This window comes from Amblyomma mixtum, chromosome 1 (genome assembly GCF_055824585.1).
Source record: "Amblyomma mixtum isolate Tamu chromosome 1, ASM5582458v1, whole genome shotgun sequence".
In the NCBI taxonomy this organism is placed as follows: domain Eukaryota; kingdom Metazoa; phylum Arthropoda; class Arachnida; order Ixodida; family Ixodidae; genus Amblyomma; species Amblyomma mixtum.
Genome location: NC_143012.1, coordinates 228,053,331 through 228,080,167, shown reverse-complemented (window position 1 = coordinate 228,080,167; position 26,837 = coordinate 228,053,331). Strand labels below are relative to the sequence as shown.

At 44.2% G+C, this 26,837-nt stretch overlaps 1 protein-coding gene across 1 annotated transcript in view; it reads left to right on the top strand.

Moving 5' to 3' along the window:
- LOC149371090 (uncharacterized) overlaps positions 1 to 26,242 on the top strand; it is a 37,623-nt gene extending 11,381 nt beyond the window's left edge. The window contains exon 2 of the mRNA XM_089584726.1: positions 26,186 to 26,242. The gene's annotated coding sequence lies outside the window, so the exon portion shown is untranslated. The remainder of the gene's footprint in view (positions 1 to 26,185) is intronic.
- Positions 26,243 to 26,837: the final 595 nt, after the last annotated feature.

Here is a 26,837-nt window from a genome sequence, read left to right as displayed (position 1 = left end):
ACAAGCGGCCTAGCATACTAGGCGAGCCGAACCATTTATTTATTTAATACAATTACGTATAGATTTTATGTAAAGTTGAAGTGTGTTTGCGCCTCGAGTTGTTCGGGAGAAATTATTTTAACAGCAGGTATGCATGGGGCAAAGCGCGACATGGTGCACTTCTGAAGGCCAGAGAGACAGTATGAAAATTACCGAAAAAATAAATATTTCTACACTGCGCAGCGCTAAAAGTGAGCTATGTGCACTGCACATAAGCATGATGCAGAAATCGCCAACAGGAATTTGCACAAGAAAATACGCCCCCTAAGCGCATAATATACATTGCAAGGAATATTTTGATGATAAGGTTACATACAGTTTTAACGAAATCGTTATTTTATATATTAGTGTTATTTAAGGGTTATTCGGCACTTAAGTACGTCTGGGCTTATAAGAAGTTGTGTATGCAGCGCTTATACAGACATATCTCGCCGCCCATCAGCAAACTGACGTTTTCTTTATGCGCTACTTATTCGCTTTGGCATAACGTGTTTATGTGGTTTGGAATTTGAGAAATACATTATTAATCATTATTGCGCACCAATGGGACCTAACTAAAAGAACAGTTAAGCTTGCGGCAGTAGCAGTTTGGAAAACACGATTGAAACAGTCGTTATTTAGTCACGCGCTCAGTGTTGAGGCATTGTAAACTATCTTTGTGTACGATGGCGCAAAGGAAAATAAAAATTTTCGAGAGCCGAAGTGATACTTCGGCACCCAATAAAACAAGCCAAGCTCGTAGAATATAAAGACAATGTGATTTTATCTCTCGTCGTTGTTTCATTCATCGACGCCTTGTCGCTGTGGACCCACCTCGCCCTTTTCGTACTCATTCTTTAGTTTTGATTGGTAGATACGGGGAGACACCACCGCCGAATGCTACACCAGGCTTCTCGGCATTGGCCGGCAGTAACGTAAAAATGATCCGACCGTCACGTCTCTGTCCGCGTGATTGTGTCTTTCTTCCTCTGGATGACTTACAGCGAAGGCAGTCACACATCATTTCGGAGAGCTAGCAGAGACGAGATAAAAATAATAAAATGTGGTGGCACAGGACAGGGAACCGAAAGGGAAAGAAAGTTTTCTTCAGCGAGTTTTCGGTTGTTTTCTATACCTTTATACTGGTACGTTTGTCTCTATCTTTTTACACGTGTATTTCTGGGAAAGCCTAGAAGGCTTTTCCTGGAGGGCTTCCGCAAGTCAGGAGCACGGAAGAAATTGAAAGTGCGGAAGAAGGTTCAATCCGAAGGCGCAAGAAGAATTCGATTCAGTACAAAGTCTGGACCGCGAGAAAGCGAAAGATCTGCGAGATACACGTCATCCGACTGACTGGTCGCCTCAGCCGATGAGTGTCCGCGGTCGCCCATGCTGTTTGGTTTTCCGCTGCCTTAAACGGATGGATAACTTTCGGCGACCTTCGAGTGACCGGACCTCATTCGAGAGAGTAGTGGCTGTGAAAACAGTTGCGTTGCTGTGCGTTTTTTATGCTGCCTTGTGAATTATGAATAATGTCATGTTTAAGAAAACGCTAAAGTTTGAGTTCCGCTAAAGTTCCGGAAACGCGAAGCATAAAGATATGCACAGGTGGAATAAAATTAGGCTCACCTCAGTAGTTTCAGGCGTGACTGCCTCTTTGCACACCTGCAGTGCGATACACTTGCCAAAAAGAATGCATGCGCAATGCTGATCTCAAACATTCTCTACGAAGGACGAAAACGTTTATAAAATTGGTGAGCATATTGGGGATAAATACTGAATTACGAAGACATTTGACACTGATTTAAACGGCAGAGAGAAAGACCGTAAGACGGTGCCACAATGTCTTTAGAAGGAAAGTGGTGCAGAAAGAGGATGGGAAAATTCTTTAATTTAAAACTTATAAGTATCCAAGCCGCTTGCTGTTTTCTCTACGGCAAGCTCTCTGTGAATATGCTTTTCCGAGGGTTATATTTTTATTCGTGTATGCACTTAAAAATGCTGCCGTTGATCTTCGGAGCGCTGTTCAAATTTGTTAGCTGCAAGAGCAGCTCGCCTTCGTACCTTGCATGCATTTATAGGTGACAGGCTACATCTTTGATTTTTTTCTGTCCGATATACCACTGATACGGAAATGCAAACTGGGAAGAAGAAGCGGCAGTGATTAAAAACTATCAACAACGACTATCTGAATCCCCAGTGTACTACCATTAATTAGCGAGAACTAGCGTCAAAATCGACATGGTACCGGAACGGCTGTAGCAGAGGAAGAGTTCGTCAGTTTCAACCCGCCAGCGGCTGTCTCGTTTGAATGGAGGCAAAATCCGAAAACGCCGGTGTACTGAGACCACAGTGCACCTTAATGAACCACGTGTGGTCAAAACTCCCAGTCTAGTAGCAAACACTAATTTCCCTGATTATAACGTTTTGATAAGAAGTACCTGGTGGTAGACTTTTTTGCTAGCGTTTTCCGAAAGCAGTGTTACAACCAGGCCCAAAAACGAGCGTCCTTGGGCATGGCTGAACCTAGTTTGAACTGTCTGGCCTGTTTTTTTCACCAGTCGGATATTAAACTGACGGGAGACGAACTAAATTGTTGCTGTGTAGAGTTTCAAGAGTGTCGACAACCTCCACGTCATGCCGCCTCACATCTACGCTGCATTTAAAAGTCGGAATCATTTTGCCTGGCTTCGCCCAATTCGGGCCCAATATTTTCGCACGTGATCTATTAAACAGACGCCGTATGCTTCAGCGAAACAATCAGAAATACCAGTTCAGGCCATAATATACCTGCAAGAGGAAATATATTGCATGATGTTGCGAGCAAGAATGCTTTCTGCGCTTTACCACTTTTTCCGAAAGTGCGATTTGAAAAACAGTGAGGTTTAGGGGTGGAATACTTCTACTCGATAAAAATCCTGATAAAGCTAAGAGCTGGGCACTGCTGGCTGTTTATATTTTCTTTTACAGGAACGAATGCGCTGTTTTGCGCTGTCTCCACAATCATATAAATGTGATCTCTAAACTGAGCGTCGCCGGTATACGGAGTAGAAGGGTGAAGAAACGAAAACATAGGAACAGAACTCAGTGCACTACTATAGGCAGAGGCAAATTCGTGATCAAGCCAATGGTTTGTAGCCGTGTCCCCTTTGAGAACGAATAGGCTTGATATTCTTTCATTCCTCCACGCTAGGTCTCCCTCTTTTGTTGGCCGAAGAAGAATGGATGGAAATGTTTTCGCTGCATTTGTTCTCGAATGGAAGAATGGACGCTTCGCTCGATTACAAGCCTCTTCCGGTTTTCGTTTCAACTCCATCAAGCATTTTGAGATCAATTGCGCCGCTTTCTTTGGTGCTCCCTTTCTGGAAATGAGGCGTTTCTGGTAGTTTCGATTCTACTCTATCACACTGCTTTAAATTTTAGGTCTAGTATTTTTTTTTTGTTGAGGAGCAAAATACCTATATCCTAAATCTGCCTCTTGGGCTTCTGCCAATCAATCGCATCTCTGTCTTTTGTTTGCATAGCAAGAACTATTCAACGCGGGTGTCCCATTCGCACAATAAAAAGAATACATGAAACTTTGGCAGTTTTTTTTCCTTCTGTGTCGTGGAGATGCGATGTTGAGATACAAAATGCGATAGAGTGCACGAAGAAATTTACATATAAGTAAATCTATAAGAACTCGCCAGAAAGAAGAGCAAACCGCAATTTTTTTAAACGATCTAAAGCCTCCGTTTTTAATTGTCATTATGGCTTAATAAAATTGCTTCTGGAAGCGCGCTTTTCAAGCTTTTGAAGCTGTGAAAGAATACAGAGTTGGAATTGTCTAAAATGCAGAACTATTTTGCTATTGTGAGATGTAGGGTGGGCCGCTCTAGGCTCTGGCACGTAAGGCGGATTTCACCTCGATAATGCCTGGATCTCCGAGTTTCCCTCGATGCAGTCCTAAATATTCTGGCGGTTATTTTCTGCTTATTTAATGCCATCCACTTTTTTCTGTTTCTGTGCTCGAGGTAATCCGTTCTGAATAATAATAATAATAACTTCCACAACAACAGCCGCGAAGTTAAGCTTGCAGATTGCGAGAGCAGAAGAAAACGTAAGAACGGCAGCACGTCAAAACGGCAGAAACGTTTTCAATGACTTGGGAAATAGAGTGTATAGCGCCACACATATCTCTTTCAAAACACCCCTAAAGACCGTCACTGCCGGGATATTACATAGAGGGCGGGAAGAATATACAGCCAGGTGTGACTAATATGTGAGAAAAAATAATGAAACAGCTAGAAAACAGAACAGTTGGATAAGCTACAAGTATCAGAGTATCAATGCAACACGCAAATAGAACATGTTAAGAAGCAATATAATAAACAGTAGGAAAAATAAAAACGATTAACACAGACGATAAGCAGAAGTGATGTAGCAGAACCATACGTCACTTTTCCCTTTTTGAAACCTCTTCAGATACTGTCGCGTTCATTTCAGTTGCGATCGTAGATTGCTGCCGATTGCAGCCAATAATGTCTTTACGTGTGAACTTTTTGGCGTGAGCTGAGGTGTGGCATGCGATGTGCTTGATTTTGAAATGATGATTATGGCGTGCGAAGACTGCTACGTGTGAGTGAAACTAATCGTCATAAAACAACGAATTATGAAAATCTTTTCCGAATGAAGGCTAACATGGTCAGTTTACAACGATGGGAAAGTTTATGAGATGCAACACGAGCTTTTAATGCCGGGACGCTAGAGAAACGTGAATAATCTCAAAAAAAAAAGAAAACAACAAGGTTTTGCAGATATTTATTGTCACCTATAATGTAGGCTTGATTCGGGCCCCATATGGCGGAGGCACATTCAATTTCAGGTCGATTCAAGCTAGTGCAAGGAAGCTTCGCATTTCTGCAGGAGCATTTAGAAGGTGTCGTACTCGAAGGTCTAGAGAGCTGTTAGCAGCTGCTAGACAGAGGTTAATCTGACAATTCCTTGTGAAGTCGGACTGAGGGTTAACTTCGAAGAGTTTGTAATTGGAAGCTGACTCAACTGTCACGTTAATAAGAATGCAGAAAAAAAAATCTTCTATAAATGGGCTCGATTTAGAGGAGATCAGAGCTCAGCAACGCTCGTGAAGCGTTTTTTCATGACGGAAATGCACGCTCCTAACAGTATGTGAGAAAAAAATTTGCACTCTCCCCACCATCATAAAAAATCTATAAACTTTCAGACGCCAAACGCAATTAGCTCAGTTTCGTTTAAACATTTCAGCCCAGAAATATTTTTGAATGACGGGGCACATCTGCGGTAAGAATATTGTTTTTATTTAGAGCTCTGCGTCGAGCATGCGTGTGCCTTGACAATCACTATGGTTGCCAAAAAAGGGTCAAACTGAAATCACTTCTGTCCGTACGAGTAGTTTATTCTCGTTCGTCAGATCTCGTCAGCATTGTAGTGAAACTATAGGCGAGACTGGTGAGCATGGTATGAGAGAGATTTCGCATAACTTGAACACACTGCCCTTCATCCAGCTGTCCATAATGCAAAGGCGGAGCTGTCTCGGAAATTAGCAGTGTGGTTTGTGTTCGTGTCTACCACGAATGTGTATTTGGTTAATGATTTTCGCCTAGTGCAGCCCCAAACTATGCTAAGGCAGGAGAGGATAATATCCAATACCCCAAAGCTCCAGGACAGACACCGTAGTTGAGGGCTCTCGATGGATTTAGACTACCTGGTGTCCTTTAATATGTACTGACATTGCACACCACCTGGTTATTTTTGCACTTCATCCCCTTCAAAATGCAGCAGACGTGCTCGGGATTCGAGCATTCGTCCTTGCTTGGCTCAGCAAACGAACGATGGGTGGAAGTGCGCGTGCTGTGTGCATGTGAAAGTGTGTGTATGTGACAACTGGCTCTGTGGGGTGAGGGGAGAAGAAAGGAAGGGGCTTGCGAAACACTAAGCCACTCAAACCGCACTATGAGATTAAGCTTGCTGCCGTCGTCACTGGGCCGCCGTTCGAAAGCCCCAAGGTGCTAATGAAAGTAAGCTCTCTACAGTGGCACACCAGAATTGTCACGTGTAGACGATGGCAAGAAAGGATCCCACATCACGAAAGCAGAAAGAAGGGTTCCAAAAGGAAGCAGAGGCGGTAGGAAAAAAAGCTGCTTTGCGCCAGAACAAAGCAAAAATTTGTCGATGATTTTCTCCAGGGGTTTTCTGGGTTTTCAAAGACTCCAAAGAACAGTTTTTCATCAGGTTTTTTGTGGCGTCTGTCCGGCATCCTCTGTGCATTTAAACTACGCATTACCGGACCTTCAGTGGCTGTTATTTGCTAGCCAGAGACGAAAGAACAATGATCAACTATTGTTCCGCATTCTGCCGATTGACTGAATGAATGAGTTAATGAATGATTGATTGATTGAATGAATGAATGAATGAATGAATGAATGAATGAATGAATGAATGAATGAATGAATGAATGAATGAATGAATGAATGAATGAATGAATGAATGAATGAATGAATGAATGAATGAATGAATGAAATATTGACTCATTGACTGATTGTTCATTGCTGATTTTCAAGCGCTGACAAATAAGCACTATGTTAAAAAAAACTTGAACGCTTATGACTGACAGTTCACGATTGTACTGAAGGGATAACCGAAGCCTGCGGAGGAAGAAAGAGTAGAGTCAGCGTGGCACTTCTTCAGGACTTTGTTACGGCTGGCCCTGGCTCAGCTGGGCTGTGTAATGTTCAGTAAATGGAAAGAAAAATGCATCCACAGATTGCACTCAGTAGAAGCGCAGTTTTCATGGAAACACAGTTAGGTGGAAAGGAGCACATATTACCCAGGTCTCTGCTGGGTACATGCACTGCCAGCTCCAGGGCAAGTCAGATGGGCACGCCCACAATCTCATGTGCACACTCACATGTACGATCATGAGGAACCTTTCAGGCTTTCATACGGTGCGTTCAACCTTCGAGGTCAGTCCGCTTTCTGTATCGAAGCCGCACATTTCAAACAGCTAAGCGAAAGAAAGAAATCAGACAAATGAGCAAGCAAAAACTGGTATGGATGGAGAAGAGAGGGAGTCCAGAACACAATGCACCAAAAGAAAAGCCGTAGAATGAATAATTGAGGCTTCATGTCACTAATCTTCCCTAGTAATGGTGAATTCGAGCGGGAGGTAGTAAGAAACGCTTCCAACTGTGCGTTCAGCAAGCTTACGGCAGAGCGCCGTTGCCTCGAGATATTTTTATAGCCCACTGCCTCTTGGGTGGATCGCTCTTCAGGGAGACGTGTTCCCCGTCTTTCTTGTTGACCTCCACACTGCGCGTTTATTTTTTTCCGGTCAGTTAGAACGAGGCGCGCACCCCATTGTTAAAGGCCTGGTAGTGCGTGAATTGGTTTTCCGAGGGTAAATTACACTTCCGGAGAGTACACAGAAATTCTTGTGACTCAATTAAAAGTGACACTGGTGTTCGGAGTGGGGGGTTGGCTCAACAAATATCATCATTACCAGCAAACGGAAAGAACGAAGTAGAATAATCTGAACACAGATGATTTTAGAATGAAAAAAAAAAACAGTAAAGAGGAATACAAGTGTAATCTCGCAGTTAAGGGTGGGATGAAATTTAGTCCGATAAGAATACATGCCTAAAGGTACTGCAGTTGCAGTCACTGAGAAATTCAGCAAATGAAACGAGACGAAGATCTACATTAAAAACGCACGATACACAGAAAGACAGGATGACAAGACTGCCTTTTTGTGGGTCGGGTTTTTTTTGTGTTACTCAATCAAGGCGTTGCAATGAAGAATGTACCTAGCTCCACAAAAACTTAGCAAAAACTAATGGTGAGGTACTAGAATTTTTGTGCTCTACTAATTACCAAAATATAACGAAGGAATCCATAAGGATTTTTAAAAGCTATTCATGGTAGGCAATAGCGATGTAGAAAACACGGCCTTGAAGGGAAGAAAGGGTACGACACAAGCACTGACTTCAACTGGGAATTATTGCAGGAAAATTCGAATTTATACATTACGGAAAGCTAGAAAACAAGGCAAACTTGATGACGGCTGGCCGGAGCAAATGGGAAGGATGAGAAAGAGCGGTTATCCAGATCACCTTAAAACTAGGGTATGTGAGAGCGTTATGAAATTTATTAACGTGGATAAGAGCCAAGAGCACATTCGCAGTCAGGCTAAGAAGGTCAATGTTGTTGCTCTTGTAAGCATCAAACAGGAATACGCCTACATGGTAGTAAGAAGAGAGTAGGCTGTCGTCTAGGGCACATCCTTTTATCAAAGGGTGGGCGCTAGAGGACAGTTTACTTCTTTTTCTTTTTACTTCTGTGTGTTTAGAGTGCACAAAAAATATACCATGGGCTGCAGAAGAGAGAAGGTAAGTGGGGCCTCAGCTATATTTTTTAAGCATCTAATAAGTTGAGTTGTGTTTGCTCGAAGATGCAAAGAAAATCAGTAACAAGATACGTGGTATGAAAGGCGTTTGTCCGGTTAAGGTATGACGCCACCTTTTTCAAAATTTTTTAAAATTTTGACCACTAAATTTTTATTTCACATTTACCTTATAAAGCACCACTTTATATGATATACAAAAGCAAACAAGAGTGAAAAAAGCCATGCTGGCATTTATTATTCACAAAAAATTGCCCAAACATGGCTGTTATGCAAACACTCATAACTAGTGAATGAAGAGCAGGAATTGTAAACTTTTCGGCACAGAGTTAGCCAACTAACCATACTGTGCAACCAACTAGGATCTTTTCCATCCGATTATTGAGAAAAAAGTTATAGCAAAAATGCTGAAGAAAACAAAAAAATGTGTCATTTTTGCCTACCTTCCTTGACATAAAACATGATTATATCAAAACTCACCTTTCGATTTCATTTATCCTAGTTCATTGCACAGGCTAGTAATAAAGCAACTAGTGTGCAAAGTTTCATTGAAAAATATATATTCATTTGGAAGTTATCACTGTTTGCGCAACACGAAAGTGCGAGAAATAAAGTTTTGAGAAAAACAAGATTAAAGTTTTTCAATCCTTGTAGAAACACGATCATCATGCCCTAGGAAGTTAAAATCCTCCAGGTTCATAGCTAGGGCCCTGCTTAGCTGATACGAGCTCTCTTTTGGCATGTGTTGCTGCCCGTCTATTCTTGCGGAGATGTTTTGCCTCGCCCGTTGACTGACGCTGGGCCTTCATCACATGGTAATGGTCACTGGTGCAACATGCTAGGAGAGTGTGGTGGCCAGATTCGATGCCCGCTTCCCTCAAAATATCTGCTGTACTTCTGCTGCCATCATTGAAGGACGAATCCGGTAGCATTCAAAGCGATAGCGTGAAGTGCGCGCAAAGTAAACAACTGAGACCCTTGTAGCCATACTTGTAGCGTCTTGCATCCCCCTTGCGGAAATTTAAAGCAATGTTTAAAAAAAGGAAGCATTACAAATTCCCTTTGAATAATCTTTTACAAATCAGACTAAAACAAAACAGAAAATTTTCAATATACGCCGCTGATTACCGCTGAGTTATCATTTTCTGTTACCAAACCACATCAGTTTCGGTTTCAGAACTGTTCACCACCTGTTCGAAAGTTGGCTATATCTTTTGAACAAAATAAGATATGAACATTATTCTTGCTGCAAAAGATTTCTGAATGTTTGGGAATTCGCGAAATATAAAAAACAAAAAATGTCATTTTTACAAAAAAACGATTTTCCAAAGGTGGCGACATACCTTAAGCATCAACCCCGGTCCATTCAGTGAAGTGAAGGCTTGTTTTTTGGGCTGCCGCTTTCTTTCGGACCTCTGTGCGTTGGACAGAGTCGACGCTGCGTCAACGAAAGGCTGAAAGAACACTTCAATTCATACTGCAGTCATTCTTGAAATTCACTTAGAAATCTCGACTAGCACGATCACATGTGCATATCCACCCCGGTTTTTTCGAAAACTTTCATTTTTTTCAGAAGCAAAGAGCAGCTGGCCAGAGAAATTATAGACACAATTCACATTCATCTCACAAAGAGTGCCTGCGTCTGCCGCCCGTCAACTGTGATATGCCAAAATGAGCTAGAATTCTTACCCAGTACCTATCACGGCTTGTAGCGATAGAAAAAAATTCTTCCTGTTGTCAGTGCTACTTGATTGCATAATTCCTTTATGGACACATGAATTGTCATGGCCGGGCGCTGTGTTTGTCGTGTTTCCGTCCCGTCTTTTTTGCGTTTACTCATGTATAATTTATGCTTTTCGCATAAGAAAGGTCTGCTTAAGTTTAGTGCTTGTTCAGCGTTTCTTCCCTTCAAACCCGTATTGTCCGTCACGCTGGGGTCTACTTTTTGAAAATCTTTCCGCAGGTAGTATTGCGGCTCCATGCTCAGCGATGAACACCAGGTAGCTTCTGATTTGTCTTACATATGTCAAAAAATGGGGCAGAGAAGTCGAGTGGGAAGAATTACCTGCAAAACCCGTATTTAGACCGCAGCAGTGTGTGTGACGTGAAAGCTGAATTGTACTCCTTTCTTTCATTTAGTTTCTAAACTACAAGATAAATATTGTTAGCACTATTTGTGAAAACCGGCTTTACGTTATGGCTGCCAGCCAAACATTAGTGTCAAACAGCGCGCGAAACATATTTGTTTTCATGTTCGCAAGTTTGATTAATGAGTCTGAGAACAAGTGTTCCTGTAGCTGGTCATAAATTTAGCTCAGCGTGCGTAAAACTGCCTCCGCCGGCGTGGCCTGCATTAGCTCCTAACGCAGTTGATGTCCGAAGACTTCATCCTCTCGCAACAGGCATAACCACCGCCCAGGCTTGCTGGCCCCAGAGTCCGAGCGCCGTTAGTCACCGAGAGTTTCTCAAAGGCGGCCGCATGCTTCAGTAGCCGCCCGGAACGCCCTTGCCTGAACAATAAAAATTCGCTTGCGCAGACTGTGGCGACTGCTTTTTCGCAAGCCCTATTTGAATGGGACCTGTCACTGTTGTTGGTCAGTTGTGTTCTACTCAAACTATTTCCTTCTCTAGTGCTTTAGTCCCGCATAGCCTCAGTCGCTTTGGGACGTTAAACCTCCATAAGTCGCAAGTCTCTTGCTTTAGTTCCCGCGTGAAGCTCTCTTTCTCCTCCTGCCCCTTTGCGTGTCGTTTGATACACTGTTAACGCCCTGCAGAAATCGTTTCTCACGCCTCGGATATTATCCACGCTTACGGCTGAGGCACTGTGTTAGTGAACGAAAGAAGTAATAACTGCTCTGCTGGGCTTATCACCTTCGGCGCATATGCACATATTTCCGGCATTCGTTACAGCTCCAGCTTCAATCCCTTCGCTAATGAACGCAACGGGTACGCCTTTGCGCGTATAACACGCAACGTACTGAGCCCCGCAGTACGGTGGGTTAGAGACGGGGGGTGGCGGGGGGGAAGGGAGGGGGGGGGGGGTGTTGGTAGGCCTGGCTTAGAGCACTACTTTTGGGAGAGACAACTGAGAGAGGTGAAGTACAGTGCACATCCCACCGCAGGCATGTTGGGTCTTCGAGCGCGCTTTTTTTGGGAACGGAGATGTTCACACAAAATGAGTTTTGTCCACGTATCATACTTGTTGCAGAGAAATTAAGATAAAATATCTGACTGAAACAAATTTTTCAGAGCAAAGAGGTAACATCGATAGCGTCAATGCTCACCCCCTGTTCACTCGGGTGGGGTGCAGTCGTAGGCCACGGTCGATCACGTGACAGTTTATGGTGCATTCTCGCAAGCGGGAACAGTCCCTAACCCTTTCCATGCCGCATCGCTGAGACGTTACTTGAAAAAAAAATCATTTCTTTGGGAAGCAAGGCAAATCAAGTTCTGAAGTACGATATGCCACGCAACAGTCACGGTGCCGCCATTAATAGCGCGAAAACCCCTCATTAAACTACCACTGTAAATAACATATACCTGAGGTTTTGAATTGACAAATTAAGCTTTGCTCATAAACGAGTAAGTATTACTCATTACAATAATGCATTCATGATGGCACTGGTCCAGCAGCATCACTTGTCTAGTGGGGGTTGCTGAGATTTAGCCTAACTATGATTCAGTGAAAATAGTGGGTGGGTGGTCAATACATTAAATGGAAGTATTCTGGAAACGATGTCATGCAATTTTTATGCCACAGTCTTTTGTCCCAGCTTTCTTTTTCTATATTCATATAACATCGACGCTGGTACAACACACCGTGCTGCTGACAACTCGAGAATTTTATGGTTCTGCGAAGGTATGTTCATAACGTGAAAAATTGCGTCGCAAAAAAGGCTTGACTTCTCAGCCTCATGGTATAACTTATTTCGTCAAAAAAAAAATCGAAGCCTGCCTTAACAGAGCTCTATCAGAGCGGTTTCCTAACCAGTAATTATAGCTAACATGTTCAAGGCCTTTTGATATACAGGTGATGGTCATGACATTATTTGCCGCAGCTAGTTCGGTAACTTGCGCATTTTGTGATAACCAACTACCCCAGCTTTCCGCCTTGATCGCCTTAATTGTAATAGTCAGGTGGCAGTGGCGCTCCTCTCATCATTAGTTACGTGAGGGTACTTTTTGGCGGCAGGTAATGTTGGCTTTGCTTTGGATCTGCTGGCAGATGCTTTATCGCAGCGATGCAGTAAATACTTAAGTAAAGAGTTTGAGGCCCTGATCTTGGACCTAGCCAAGCGTGCACGTAGACACAAGGTTAGAATGGCCTGGTGCATTCCGGTGTATTTTCCTGAATTGCTCTCAACGGTCTCAACCCCTGTAAAGTGTGCACGGCCGCAGCAAAAGCAGCGCTGTGAGAAAGCCAATCCGACAACAATGCCAACAAGCTTACAAGAGATGTTTTGCGGAGTTTAAGTGACTGTTTATTTAGCTCTCATGCTTAGTACTTGCTCCTGTAAATACTTCGCCGCCTAAGAAAAAAACGTACGCTGAAAAGATTGATTCTACAGAAACAGGTTTATAAGACGTAATCCATACGGTTTTAGGCTTTGCCCTTTCTGCTTTGCTTTGTACCTGTAAAGAGTGCACTGACGCATCAAATGAGGTACTGCGAGAAAGCTAGTGCTCGAAAAAAGGTACATTGCACGCTAGAGATGAGTATTGGAAATTGCATCTTCGGAAAATGTAGCGCGAAACACAAGACACAGGTAAGGTGAAGACAGGACACGAGCGCTACTGTATCGCGAAATTGCCCTACTGTATCACTTTTCTTTGCTTTGAGAAATTTGATATCCCTTGTAACATATTGTGAATAATTCATGGCTCCCGAAAACGTAACGCAAAGTTCAGCGCACCAGGACTTACCCTGGTCAGGCGGAGCGTACCGGTAGGCTTCTTTTCCTCGGTCACGTCTATGCTTCCGCCTTGCTTAAATGGATGGAGAGACGGTGGTATGATTCTGACGGTGGTATGAAGCTGGTACGATTCCGATAAAGCGAGACTCATGTTGATAGGCCCTTGTTTTCCCCCTTACCCTCTAGCAGTAACGTATCTACTTCATGGGGTCTTATTGGGCTTCTTTTAACCGCGCGCACTTGCGAGTTTTCTTCCTTTAGCTTGTCGGATACTACAGAGAATTTTCATGAAACTACTTTTGCGACAGCCAAGTATATTTTTTTTTTTTTTGTGGTCGGCATCTAACTGTGGTAATATGGAAGGACAACTTGCGAGAAACAGCATGGTAGCGTTAAAAGTCCGGTGGTTATGACTGCATTATTGATAAACCATTGGTTTAAGGACATCAGAATTAGGGGCGGAACAAGAAGAAACGCTAGCAAGGCACCAATTTTTTTTCCAATCAATGCAGCCTCAGCACCACATAGGGCAGCTGCTTATAGGAAAGACCGCCTCTTGCATTTCTTCTCTGCTTCGAGAAGAGAGCCTAGTCGTTCCTCAAACTGAAAAAATTGGAAAGAAAAATTGAATGTCTCGAATAGAAGCCCACGCATCTTTAATAAACTACAGACGGGATCACCAATGCGGTGGAAAGAAAAATGGTTCCTTTGATCTCCTGTACCTGCTTTCAGCGCTGTCTTTTGTCCCCCTCAAATTGTCTTCTCTCCGAAAACGCAAACGCCTGAAACAGGCGCTTCGAATGTACACACACGCACAGGTGCCCAAGAGATATGAGCCCGCGTGAAAGAGCCTGCCTAATAGGATGCGGCCGGTCTCGCTTGTTTGAATAAAGCTTGGCAGCAGACTTTGATACTCCTTTTTCTCATTCTCGTCGGACGCCTTACGTACCTACTTGTGAAGAAGGAGACAATGCCTATCTTGCCTTTCCTCACCCCGTTCCTGCAACGTTGCCTCCTCAGTCACGCTCTTTTGAACTTCCCGCCGCTTATTTTCTTATCACTATCTTTGTTTTGTCGCATCCACTGCGACACTGTAGTGCTTCTTCCCCACTGACTTCCGCTTCAGGAGCTTATTCCCCTTTTGCGCAACGCGCAGTATTAACCCCGTGAAGATGCATCCGTCGGCGTCAGCAAGGTGCCACTGATTCTGTTGGTCTAGCAGAAGCCGTGCCTTTCCATGCACCTTTATATCTATGGACACACAGCTCGTCAGCGTTTCATTTGACGACTCTCTTTCAAATCGTCCCGCCCTACTTCCTTCTATTTCTCTCTGCCTCTAGCGGTATTTTTCTTGGTCATTATTACCTCGGACTAATCCCTCGCGCATAAATTTTACTGGCTCTTGTAGTGTTTAGTCAAGTTGTCTTAAAGGTTACCGGCATTCTCCGCGTACTGTATGCGTTCATCTATAGATTGATATCAGCTGCCTGTAGCGGCTGGTGTCCGAAAGAAGCGATGAAGACAGCGCACTTCCCTTTCCCACACCTCCTAACTCTCTTCGGCCTTACACACTGGGAAAATTTTGTTGTTATTTCCGTATAAGAAAACTGAATGGCTGCTTTATTGTGGCGCCGTGGTTATCGTGCCCATTCAATAATTAAAAAAAAAAGCTTTTGATGCCGCACTGCGACGCGGTGGTTGCACCTGTTTGTAGAAGCCGGAGGCATCCCTCTCACTTTCACCGATTTGGTATTTTTGCTTACTTTTAGTCTTCTCTTAGAACTTAACCATTATGTTGACAAAATTGGTGAAGGCTGCTCCTGCACTCTATCAAGATATAAATTTCGACGGTCATTAAAATACCCGACTCTGCATCCCGAATCTATATTTTTTTTACTTTGCTCTGGAGGAGTTCTTCTGCGTTCTTGAATTCAGTACCACATTATCGCTGCATCTTGACGAACTTAGAAATGCTGCGTCTCCAGCTCTTTAATGGAGGGCTTCTAATGGCTTTAAAAATAAACTTTGTGTAGGAATGCCACAGAGCGAGAGCTTGTTTGCTATCACGGTGATAAGGGTCCTAAACTGTACTCAGCGTGAATTTCTCTGCCCCCTCTCATTTTCTAGATCAGAACTCGTGGTTCAGATTTTCAGAGCAGCCTGAAAACACCCACAGATTCATGCGGCTCAGCCAAGAATATTGTAAACTGAGGAACCGAAGATGCAGGTGAATGTATCCTTAGTTCGTAATATAAAATGAAATAGTGTCTTGAAGAGAGATTAGGAAAAAAAGAGTGTGTGTGAACGCTCAAGTGACAAAGCCTGCCCAACATCAGAAACTATCTCACATAGACCTCCTGAGTGGGCAGCCCTGTATCCTAAAAGGGAAACTTCAAAACGACTCTTTTCGCGTTAGTGAGGGCTTCATTATCTAACACCTTATAATATTCGAGCAGGTTGTGCGGCTTTAGCGAAGCTCAACTCCGTCAACAAAGATTAAGTATGCCGTCTAGACTCTAATGGCAAGGTGTGTGAGCCGCTTCCGACGCTCGAATATTAGCCAGATCATGAACAGATACTGCAATGCTCGAAATGCGCACGGTAACGAACCTCGCTGAAATTTTTCTCCCACAAGATGGGTTCGCCAAATTGATCGCGAGCTTTCGAGCGCGTAAGTCTCAACTAGGACATTTTTCTAGGCTGTTTTGCTGTCCCTTATCTATACTCTGATTCTTGTCCGGCTGTGCTTTTCAATTAGTTGCATTGTAGTTTACTTTCTTGCATCTTTTCCCATCGCGCCTGTGAAGTGACTCAGCATCTCTTCAACGTGGTGTAGAGTGAAGGAAAGTTGAAGGAGTGAAGGAAAGTTTCGACGATGTTCGTTCAGGTTCAGCTCTGTTCTCCTCAGCTTGGCGTCAAGGTCACCCTCAGTGCGCCGACAGAGAGAGCTGAAAGCATGCGCCAGTTCCTACTGCCGCTTCCAGAGGGCGCAATGCATCCATGCCACGTAAAGTCTCTTTAGTGCTGCGATGGTCGGCGCAGCACCATCCTTTTCTTCTTGAAAGTGCCATCTGCACGACGAAGAAAGGAGATGTGCGCCAGCCAGCGCGTGTGACAGGATTCAGTGTTCATGGCCGTCGCGATCGAGCTTTCTATAAAAGGTTTTTACACAAAAAAGGTTATCAACGCTGACTAAAAGTTACCCCATTCCTAGAGCCACAGAGTAGTGTTCTCGTGTCAGCATTCCATGATCGGTGTTCTTCGCCTCACAAAATACGAATAAGAGACTTTTGAACGCAAACTGCATCAGACCCAACACAATCACAGCGTACACTCTTGTGTTTAAGCAGATAACGCATTACTCTTAGCAAAGACAAAAAGCGAATGAAACCGGCGTCGGATTTCATGCTTGCCCACTTTTTAACTAATGCCGAAATATACGGACATTCCGTGACGCGAAAGCATTTAACGGCATACTTGAAAGAGCAGCTGTCTTTAGATGTAAACCGCAGACAACCTGGGATCCCTGGAGTTCGGACGCTTTGCAGCAGAAACGCAGGCAAGCATCATCGTTAACTGCTCAGTTGGGATTTTCGAGGTGTCTCAGGAAAATATTAGGCAAAGATGATTATCATCATCCCCGCTCATCGTCTAGGAAGAAGGATTCAATCAGGGACGTGTTTATGGACAACTTTTGTACTCCACAATGCCACATGTATCATAGTGCGTTTTTCTAGTTTGATGTCCAGAAGAAAGGGAGGACTGTGTCTGTTTTTTTTTTTCTCTTCAGGGAAGCGGACGGGGATAGGGGCAGCCCTTTTCTGACCCTTAGACTGCACTCTGTATGATACGTACGAACGACGCATCGCCATAGTACGGGGTATAGAAGGAAGAAAACCGAAGAATGACAAAGGAAGGAAGATAATGAAAAAGAGAATGCGGGAGCATCGTAAGGGGAAGAAATTTTCTTGGCTGTGCGATGATTTCTTGCTTTCTAGTATTTTAAGTCACCTAATTTCTTTGCTGCTATTTAGTTTATATGTTTTTGTTTCATTCATTCTTCTTCCGCTTTGTTGGCCCTCGGTGATAACCTTCTGCCACGCAACCCCGAAGAACGGATGGAAATCTATTCGTCTCAACTGTTTCCGGAATAGAGAAATCGGGGTCTCGCTCGATTTTCCGCCACTTCTGTTTTTAGATCCGGCCCCATCAAACATTTTGAGATCAACTGCGTCTGGTTTTCAGGCGCGCCGGTGCTCTAGAAAAGTTCTGGCGAAAATCCTTGTTTCTTGCTGGTCATGCTTTCTTTTCAAGAGCCACCTTTGTTCACTTTCTTTTGATGCTCCTTTCAACCTTTCTATGTTTGTTTATTTCTTTATCTTTCTCTTTTCAAGGCCAGTTCCAGCTATTTTCTCTGCTTCCCTCTTTGTGTGCCTATCGCAGGCAGTCGTCTAGACGGCCTTATTTTTCTTTATAATCACGTGCAGGTATAAGAAGAGAGACTAGAGATCGCATTCACGCGATTTATTTTAGAAAAATAATAAGCTCTTCAAAACAGTAATGTTTCGCTCCAGTGTCGCATCAAGCCAGCGTTCGCCGAAATCGTAGAGTGCGCTACAATATGCAAACAGATGGATTTGCAAGTAGAGTATGACTTTAGGAGAACTAGGAAACCAAGCTACATGTTGAGCGTCCAAAGCGCTGACGTTTTTCACTACTTGACCTTTTTTCTGTTTATTTTCAACTGCATTGTATTACAGTGCTTGATCTCTGCTCGATCGCCGAGCTTTACGAAAGGGGCAGCGAATAGGGTGGAGCAGAAGCGCGGTGTGTACATTTCAGCGCAGCATGATGGGGTATAGTAAATAAATATGCAGGATGTGATTTTGCAAGCATGGATTACATATCGCATTTGACTATGCTGCACGGTCCATTATCAGAGACTTGATTCATTATCGAAGACAAATACCCCTCTCCGCTCCAAAGAACACTAGCGCGAAGCTGGAATGTTATTTTAATAGAAGCAGGCAGTTCTCTTAACAACTGACCTCCCAAAGATAAGTATTGGAAGACCCTGCAAGAACCACCTTCAACAAGTTATTTAGTACATGACTTGTGGAGCTTTATTTTTTGCCTGGGAACAAATATTTGCTACCACTGAAGAACAATTGTAAAGAATGAATTCCACTAGAAGCGGTCGAGAGCGCGGTTCTGTTTTGAAGACAAAACCGGCTGCATGATGAAATTCGCCTTAAATTTTCTATATCACAACAGTGTTAGCTATGTGCGGACTAAGGGTTTTTTAGGTATGCACGAACAAGCAAATAAAGTTATAAACCATATTTTACGGATTGAAGCAGTTTTGAAAGTATCCTGATAAATCTGAATGCATACTGCAGTGCTTGGCAAGTTTTGAATCGCCTGAATGGTGCGCGAAGACTGAGCGAACGCAATGCTCGGGAGCCCAGTGCGGAGGTCATTGCGAGAACTCTGACCATTACCATAAAAGGAAATAACATCGTGAAGCTCTGCGATCATTGGTTTGTCATGAATTGAATGATCGCTACGAAAACATTCCATCAGCGAGCTATCTATGTTTTTCTCATTGCGAAAAAAATGAATTTTCGTTTTGCCATGGGTTAAGGTTATTCGTTTTGCAATTTTTACCGAGTCCACACATAATAGTCACTATAGCCGTTGCTGAATGAATACACGGCCTCCCGACTTTTTCCGCACACACACGCCTACGAATGAACGAACGCACATAAATTATACCTCCTTGCTACTAGCTAGTTTATCTTCATAAGGGTCACCGTTATGTTCTTGTCGCTTCCTCCTTTCTTTGTCAACATTTTCTGCATATACTTTTCAGCAAAGAAAAATATAGCTAAACAAATGCTTTGCAAGGTTGACGCCTAGGTTATGTGATGCGATTAAATGTGTTTCACGAAGGGTAGCTTTCGTTTCTTACTCTCGAGCAGCACTATGTATAGGCTAAAAAATCATGGATGTCCTCGTAAGGAAAACAATTGCCGACGATTACGTTCGTTCCTAATGAGAAATTTTTCAGCGCAGCTCATCAGCTGTTCCAGCTTTCCGATAGACTGAGGCAAAGAATTCGACGTCGGCGACAGTAAGCTTCTGCTTCGGCGGCACGCACCTCTGGATTCTGGCGGCGAGGGCGCTGGACCTCTGCTCTGGCAGCTCGTTTAGCAGCAGCGGCAGACGAAGGACTTCCACCGGTTGCCTCGCTCATGGCTCAGAAAACTGGCAGAGAATAAACTATTCATATAGGCAGGCGGTTAGCAGTGGCGAACAGCGGCGGCTATGCGTTTCGGCTCGGACGGTGCACGTATCGAGATCCGCCAACCTCCAACCGGCGCTGTGATTGCCGCCGCACGGGGTGGCATTGGAGGAGGAGGGAAGAGACCAATTAAGTTGCCGAGAGGTAGTGGGAGATGGCGCCAGGAGCGCGCGCAACTAGAGCAGCGCGCTGCCTCGGCTGCGGAGCTGGTTACGAGGGCAGCGGCGACGGCGACGCCGTGGAACGCAGGAACGGGCTCTCAAGAGCTGCTCTCTAAAACAAATTATTCGCGGTCAGAGAGGTTGATGCGGGGGAGGATGCGTTAGCATTAGTTTTCTTCCCGGACTAAACAGCCGCTGCCGCTGCCAGAGCGTACGAGCAGGTGGCGTGCTCCAGTCCATCAACCACTGTATGTCCGCCGTACCGGCTTTTTACTTTCCCGATACACTCCAGCAATCACAGTGTGACATGGTGTACCCTTTCTTAACTGCTTCCTACAAGCCAATGCGTTGCCTACCATCCTCTCTTCGTCTTCACTTCCCAACTTTTCCTTTCGTGCTCCTCCGTTTATCTCCACTTTCCCATCTTCTAAAAGAGGCTTTAGACAGAGAATCGGACCCCTTTTTCTAACACGGGGTTCTTATGATAACACACTAAAAATTTGCCCTGAACAGGAGTAGGGCTCAAATCCCCGATTTCTTTTTAGAATTCTGACGAAAAAGAATGAAAGAGCAGCAAGATTTGATAAGAAACATGTAGCGCTGAGGTCAATACGCGTGTTAAGGTGTGTACTATTACCGAGTTTAAAGATGAGACAGAATAACGAGCTCCTTTCACGTTCGTTATGCTTCCACTGCTTTCCGATGCGATTTATGATTCTATTATCCAATATTTTCAAGCAGTCGGCAAAGCAGCTATTTCTCTTTCTATCTGGCGTCATTTTGTGTCAGCGGTAAAAATTAAAGAAAAGAGTGCATGAAGCCTTTGAACAAAATGCGTGCATTTTCCTTGCTAGTAGCGTATCAGAGACGTGTATTGATTCAAGCTCGTGTTTCAAGCCTCAGCATCTCTGTGATGTTAAATAAAGGTACTGAGATGATTAGCGAATATAAATGGCAACCTGGAAACTAGCAGCCGGCTCAGTAGCCACTCAGCACTGAACATTTTTTGCACTGAGCAGCACATAAATTGGCATTTGCCAACTGAAGCCATAAGCAACACGTCGACTCTATTGCATGGATGGCCATGGCGTGTGAATGCCGAACCCACGGCGCTGAGTTGCGCATGCCAGAAAAGAAATCTGGGTTGGCACAATCTCTACAATTCAGAGACCAGTTTTCTTCTTCCAGGCGGTTCTCAGCAAAGTAAGTGTTCTCTTAGCTTGAAGTGCAGATATACTTAATTTGATTCGGTGGATTTATGAGGGAATCGAAATTGCAGTTACCTACCAAGCCCATACAAGAAGATTATATTTCATTACCCTCAAGGCAATCGTCACATCGTAGCCTCCATTTACTGATTTTATCCGCGACAGTAAATTCGATTCTTTCAAGATTGTAGTCCTGGCAGCCGATATTCAGTTGAACCAACAACTACTTGAATACTATCGTATATCAATTAAAAGTTTGTTTTCCTTTCTAGGGTGTTTTTCCGTTTAGAAATATCCACTACATTCTTTACGTCTTTTGATGGACATGATGACGCGAACTCTTCGGCCAACACCCTCTTCGAGCGCACACAATTTAATTGAGTCTCGGGAATCTCCGTCGACACCCCGGAGGCGAGGCTTAGAAGCCTAATTTACGGACCGCCGGTTCTTCGACGACGAGACACGCGCCTCCTCTTAACTTCTCGGCTTAAAGCAAGGCGCAGCGTGGCGTTCAGGAGGAAATTCGGGAAACACGTTTTCCTGAGCAGGCTGTAAAAATATTTTCAGGCACCGCCGCTGTCGTAAGCTTGTAGAGCACGCTGGAAGCGTTCTTTCGTGCCTTCCGTGCGAGTTCTCCACCGCCGCCAGGGAAGATTAGTTGCAGGAAGCTTTACTTCACTCTGCTGCTCCCCCTTTGACACACTGCGTTCTCCGCCTCCCCTCTCTTCCTCCTTTCTCTATCTTTTTTCTTTGTCTGGCTGCTTTCTTCCCTCAATCCACTGGAGTGGCTCAGTGGTTAGAGCGCTCAGATACTGCTCCGGATTGCAAGAATTCGAACCCGGCCGCTGCGGTCGCATTTCGATGGAGGCGAAACGCAAAAGTCGCCCGTGTGCTGTGCGATGTCGGTGCACGTTAGATATCCCCAGGTGGTCTAAATAATTTCGGAGCGCTCGAAAACGGCCCTCTTTCCTCTTTTATTCCTGCCTTCCACCGATCCCTCACGGCGCGGGTGAGATGGCCACCGAGAAGTGAGGCCGCTACTAAGCCTTTCATTTTCTCAAAACCAATTCTATTGTTCATTTTTATTTGGCCAGCTGTTTGGAACAGGTGGCTTCGCTGAAGTGGGCTGACTGATTTGGACTCCTAGACGCTTCATGTCAATGCTTGAAAATTTTCTGAAGTTGCAGCGTGAAAGTGTGCATATGCAATGTCTTGAGGCAGCGCGTTTAGCGGCCGTATTGTGCACCTACTGTGTATTCGGCACAGACTTGGAGACGATAATACTCTTTCCACCCAGCCGTGTTCCCGTGAAATCTGCCCATTGGCTGGGAAAAAATCTTTACTTAGAGGACGTGCGCCTTATTCGAGATGGGGGCATATGCGGTTTGCGTGTATATTCTATTGCACTGACTGAAAAAAAAAATCCAGCTACCTGTGCCGCTTCTTTTTTTCACCGTGTTTCTGTAGGCTGGAACAACCTCTCCAATGACATCGCTACCATCTCATGCCCATCCACATTCGCCGAAGCTGTTACCAACCATTTTTCAACATAACACTTGTTCAATTGACTTTTGTACCCACCCCTTATGTAATACCCGCAGTGGGTCTTTAAGGTATTAAAATGAAATGAAATAAAATTAAATCTAAGGGACCCTTATAATGATGTTTAAGAGGATTGCGTCATGGCGGCATTACTCTTTTTTACTGCTCAGACGACTGATATCATTTAAGTGCAGGGTCATTCGTCATGCAATTAGTCCTGAGCGTGTCGACACTTTTAGAAGCCAGGACAGCTGACTGCGACTGTGGATATGCTGTAAGAACTGAGCGATGGAGAATATTTCGCAGACCATTGAGAGTGCCCCTATAGCAAGAATTGGACATATTAAGCCCGACAAAAGTTTCACAAGATCATGAGGAGGGAACGCAAGATGCTTTCTTCTAGAATATAACAAGCATGTTTTTCGTCACTTGTCCTTAGTGTCCGCATTTCAAAATACCGGGTGAAAAAAAACTAGAAAAATAAAAGCGATCGTTTCAGTAATATAAGAGGACGCACTCCACCCTATATATCAGCCAGTAATGCCAAAAAAAAATTACAAATTAAATTGCATGGCTTTTTTCGTCATCCATCGGTCAAAAAGCGCGTCATGCATTCACGCAAAAAAATCAGTCAATCGACGATCAATCACTTGATTGTAGGTGAGTCCTACATCATTCTTCACATTAAATCAATTAGTTCACTAATTCATTATTCCTATCTAGAGCACCTTGCAAATTAAGGACGTTAAAGAGTTGGCAGCGTAGTCGGCGTAGTGCAGCTAGCCCGAAACAGAATGTGCTCGCGTTACCAGGGTTAGCATAACAGACAGATAACTAAGGCTGGCCTCGCGTGCGAACTACGTAGCGCCGTGGATAAGTGGCTTAAAAAGATTTATAGCTTAGGCGGTCAAAAAAAAAAAAAAACTTCGGGCAGGAATTTGGAAATCATACAGTAAAATTTTTAGCCAGTTTCTTCATAACCTAAACATTCGAAAGAGGTCCGCACAAATGACAGTTTCGTGCACTTATTTCTGCTTGCGAAACAACGCATTAAGAAAAGAACAATGCGGCACTAGACATGGAAAAAGAGGCGGAGTCAGCGCTTGTGTAGGAAGGTGACCGAAGAATGAATAGGCCCTTCTCAGGCTACTGAGCAATCAGGGCGTTTGCAAATTGCGTCGAAGTCAATGCGCTAGGACAGAAAATCTATTGCTTGATGAGAACGACTGCCGCGCTTACACAGGAGGAGCGGGGAGTGGGCGATTTAATTACTTTGTCGCTCTAGTAATTAATGGCTGAGTGCTGAAATTCACTTTGTTCTCATTGACTGACTCTATTCAAACGAAAGCAAGGGGGCACCGCTGACGAGTAGAAAAAAAAAGAATTAGAGCAGAATGAAGAAGCAGTTGCGACGGAAAGAAAAAGAAACGAAGAAAAGAAAAATGAAAGAAGGAGACAATTACGGGAATTGGAGAATAAACGAAACCCTGCCGGGCGTGTTTCATTTTTTTTATTACTCATTGTCTTGAGATTCCATAACAATAGAAATGTGCTTCCTGCTCGTGTGCGAAGTATATATGCAGTGAATTATATGCAGGTTTCGTTGTTGGAGCTCCGGCGTTTGTTCCGCTAAATTGCCGAAACGAAAGCTCAGACTGCTATGAAGAAAGGTCTGTAGATCTAGAAAGAATGAGCAAGATATAACAAGCCCCTCTTTTATATTTCAATAAAAATGTGAAGAAAAGAATTCGAAATTGGACGGTAGGGACGTATGGTAATAAAAACCTTAGCCGGATTAGGAGGAAGCCTTCTCGGCGTTTTCTCTTGCTTATTGATTCTTTTGCTTTTTGTCTCTGCAGCAGCGGAAATTCTTTTATTACGAATTGGAAGGTCTAAACATGGGCTCGTTGTCTGCCTAACTAAAACACACAGGTTAGAGGGTCTAAACCAGGACTCGGGTTATGCCTAACTAAAAGGACAGCTCAGATTTACGACCACGAGGTCCAGATGCACACAAGGACAAGCGAGGTCTGCTCCTTGTCTCTTTTGTTTCTGTTCTCCTTGTCACTCGGAGATAAAAGTCCGGTTAACTACGCACCAACTAGCCTGTAATAATGTTCCCTTTAGGAAAGATGGGGACAGCTGTGTGTCCGGTCTTTCTGTGGCACGGACAGATGTTCGGAAGGCGGGCACTCAATTACGGTTGACCCAGGAATGGTCGCCACAACGACCATCAGCAGTGTATCGACGCTGTTTGGGCGCGTGCTGATGCTGAACCGCTATGCGGCGCGAATACGCGGAGCACAGAGCGAAGACTCGAGCCCCCGACGCGGTGGCTGAGTGGTTACGGCGTTCGGCTGCTCGCCCGAAAGACGCGAGTTCGATCCCGGCCGCAGCGGCTGAGTTTCGATGGAGGCGAAATTCTAGAGGCCCGTGTGCTGTGCGATGTCAGTGCACGTTAAAGAGCCCCAGGTGGTCGAAATTTCCGGAGCCCTTCTCTGCGGCGTCCCTCAATGCCTGAGTTGCTTTGGGACGTTAAACCCAATTAACCGAACCAAACCGAAGACTGAGCGCCTAGCAGCGCCAAGCGGCCATGGAAGGGGCTCGACGCAAGCCCACGTCTCCGCTCATGTCAAGTGTACGTATGCAGATCTAATAGTTTTCTGGTAACAACAGTTCTAAGTTACCAATCGCAGCAGCAGGCTAATGGCTTCAGCCTCCGCCTCTTGAGCGGTAGGCGCAGCGTTCGATCCAAGAGTCCCGTTGGGTACCCGCCAGCTTTCGGAAAATGCGCTAGCTTGCCTTTGGCCTGGTGCGCAGCTTGTGTGGGGTGGATTAATGGGGAAACTAGGTGTCTTACTTCATCTTGGATAGCCAAAAACAATTTAGCCACGGTGTTATTTCACCAAATTGCAGTTGAGCCACCAACTCATCTCATCTTTTCTATACTTTCATGAACCACCAAAAACGAATACAACAGGCAAGGCTATGGTGGAGGGCATCGATGGTAGCGCTGAAATTATGCAAAAGAACAAACTCAACAGATAGCGTTGGTTATATCGTCACCATTGTCATCAGTGATAACTAAACACATGCTGGTACAGCTGGTCTCGAGGGCACTGCTCTCAATCAACCCTCACAGGATGCATAACAAAGCAAGCCGAGGATGCCGAGGTACTTTACGAGCCGCAGCTTGAAGTTTCCACTCTCGCGTGCTTATTAAGGCGCCAAACGTGAAGGCGCATAATGGTTAGGTAAGTAGTTTGCACGGTTATTCGTAGAAATAGAAGGCTTTCGAAACAATTCATTTATTTTTCAAGCTTTGGTAGCACTGTGTGAACCAGTTTTCCACAATCTTTACGAAGTATTGCTCAAGTGCTAAAGGGTTTTGAATCCACCTCTATAAAAAAAGTGAAGGTAATATGAGCTCAGTACCTCATTTACCACCTGAGAGATAATAGCAAAAGAATGTCTAATTTGCTCTAACTGTTTGGACGCCAGGCCGCTAGTGCACGTAATGCGCAAAACTGTTCGCTTATAATTGTTTTGAAATGAAGACCAGATATTTCCCCGACTAAGAATAAACATGTGAGTACAGAGTCAGTCTTTGGAACATTTCTTTGCAGGGCAAGTGTTTTCATCGAATCGTCTATTAAGGCTACACTTTTCCCAGCATTCTTCCCATCATTTTTCCCGGCGTTCCGTGCGGCGCTTTACCACTCCTACATCGAAAACCCTCTTACGCAGGTGGTCGGGAGGAAAGGTGAGACAGTGCGTGATCATTGGTGCAAAAAGATGAAGAAGAAACTTTGCTTCTTTTAGTGAGGATAAATAAAAAGCAGCTTTCTTTCGCAACTGACGCTTACTTTTTGCGACTGGCGACTGACAATATGAGCTGGGTCTTTAGTTAGGCAGTCAACGTGACCAGATTTGGGCTACCCGACGCATCATAAAGCTACTGCTGCTGTTCTTGTGATTAACAAACGTACGAACAAAACACTGAGACTGCATGTGCCTAATGCATCACCGATTCACCGATTCACCGATTAGGGTTTTTATTAGGTTAGGTTTCTACCACACACTTTAGAATTCTCCTTTATCCCTTTCTAATGAAGTGTACAACAGGCGAATTTTGATTCTTTCTTTTTCTTTGCCTATAATTTTTTTTTTCAATTTGAATTTTTGGATATCGTTTTGGGCATTTATTAGGACAAACGCCTCAGCTCGAACAAGAAAACTTGCAAAATAATTGATTAGATGTATTCTTCGCACACAGAA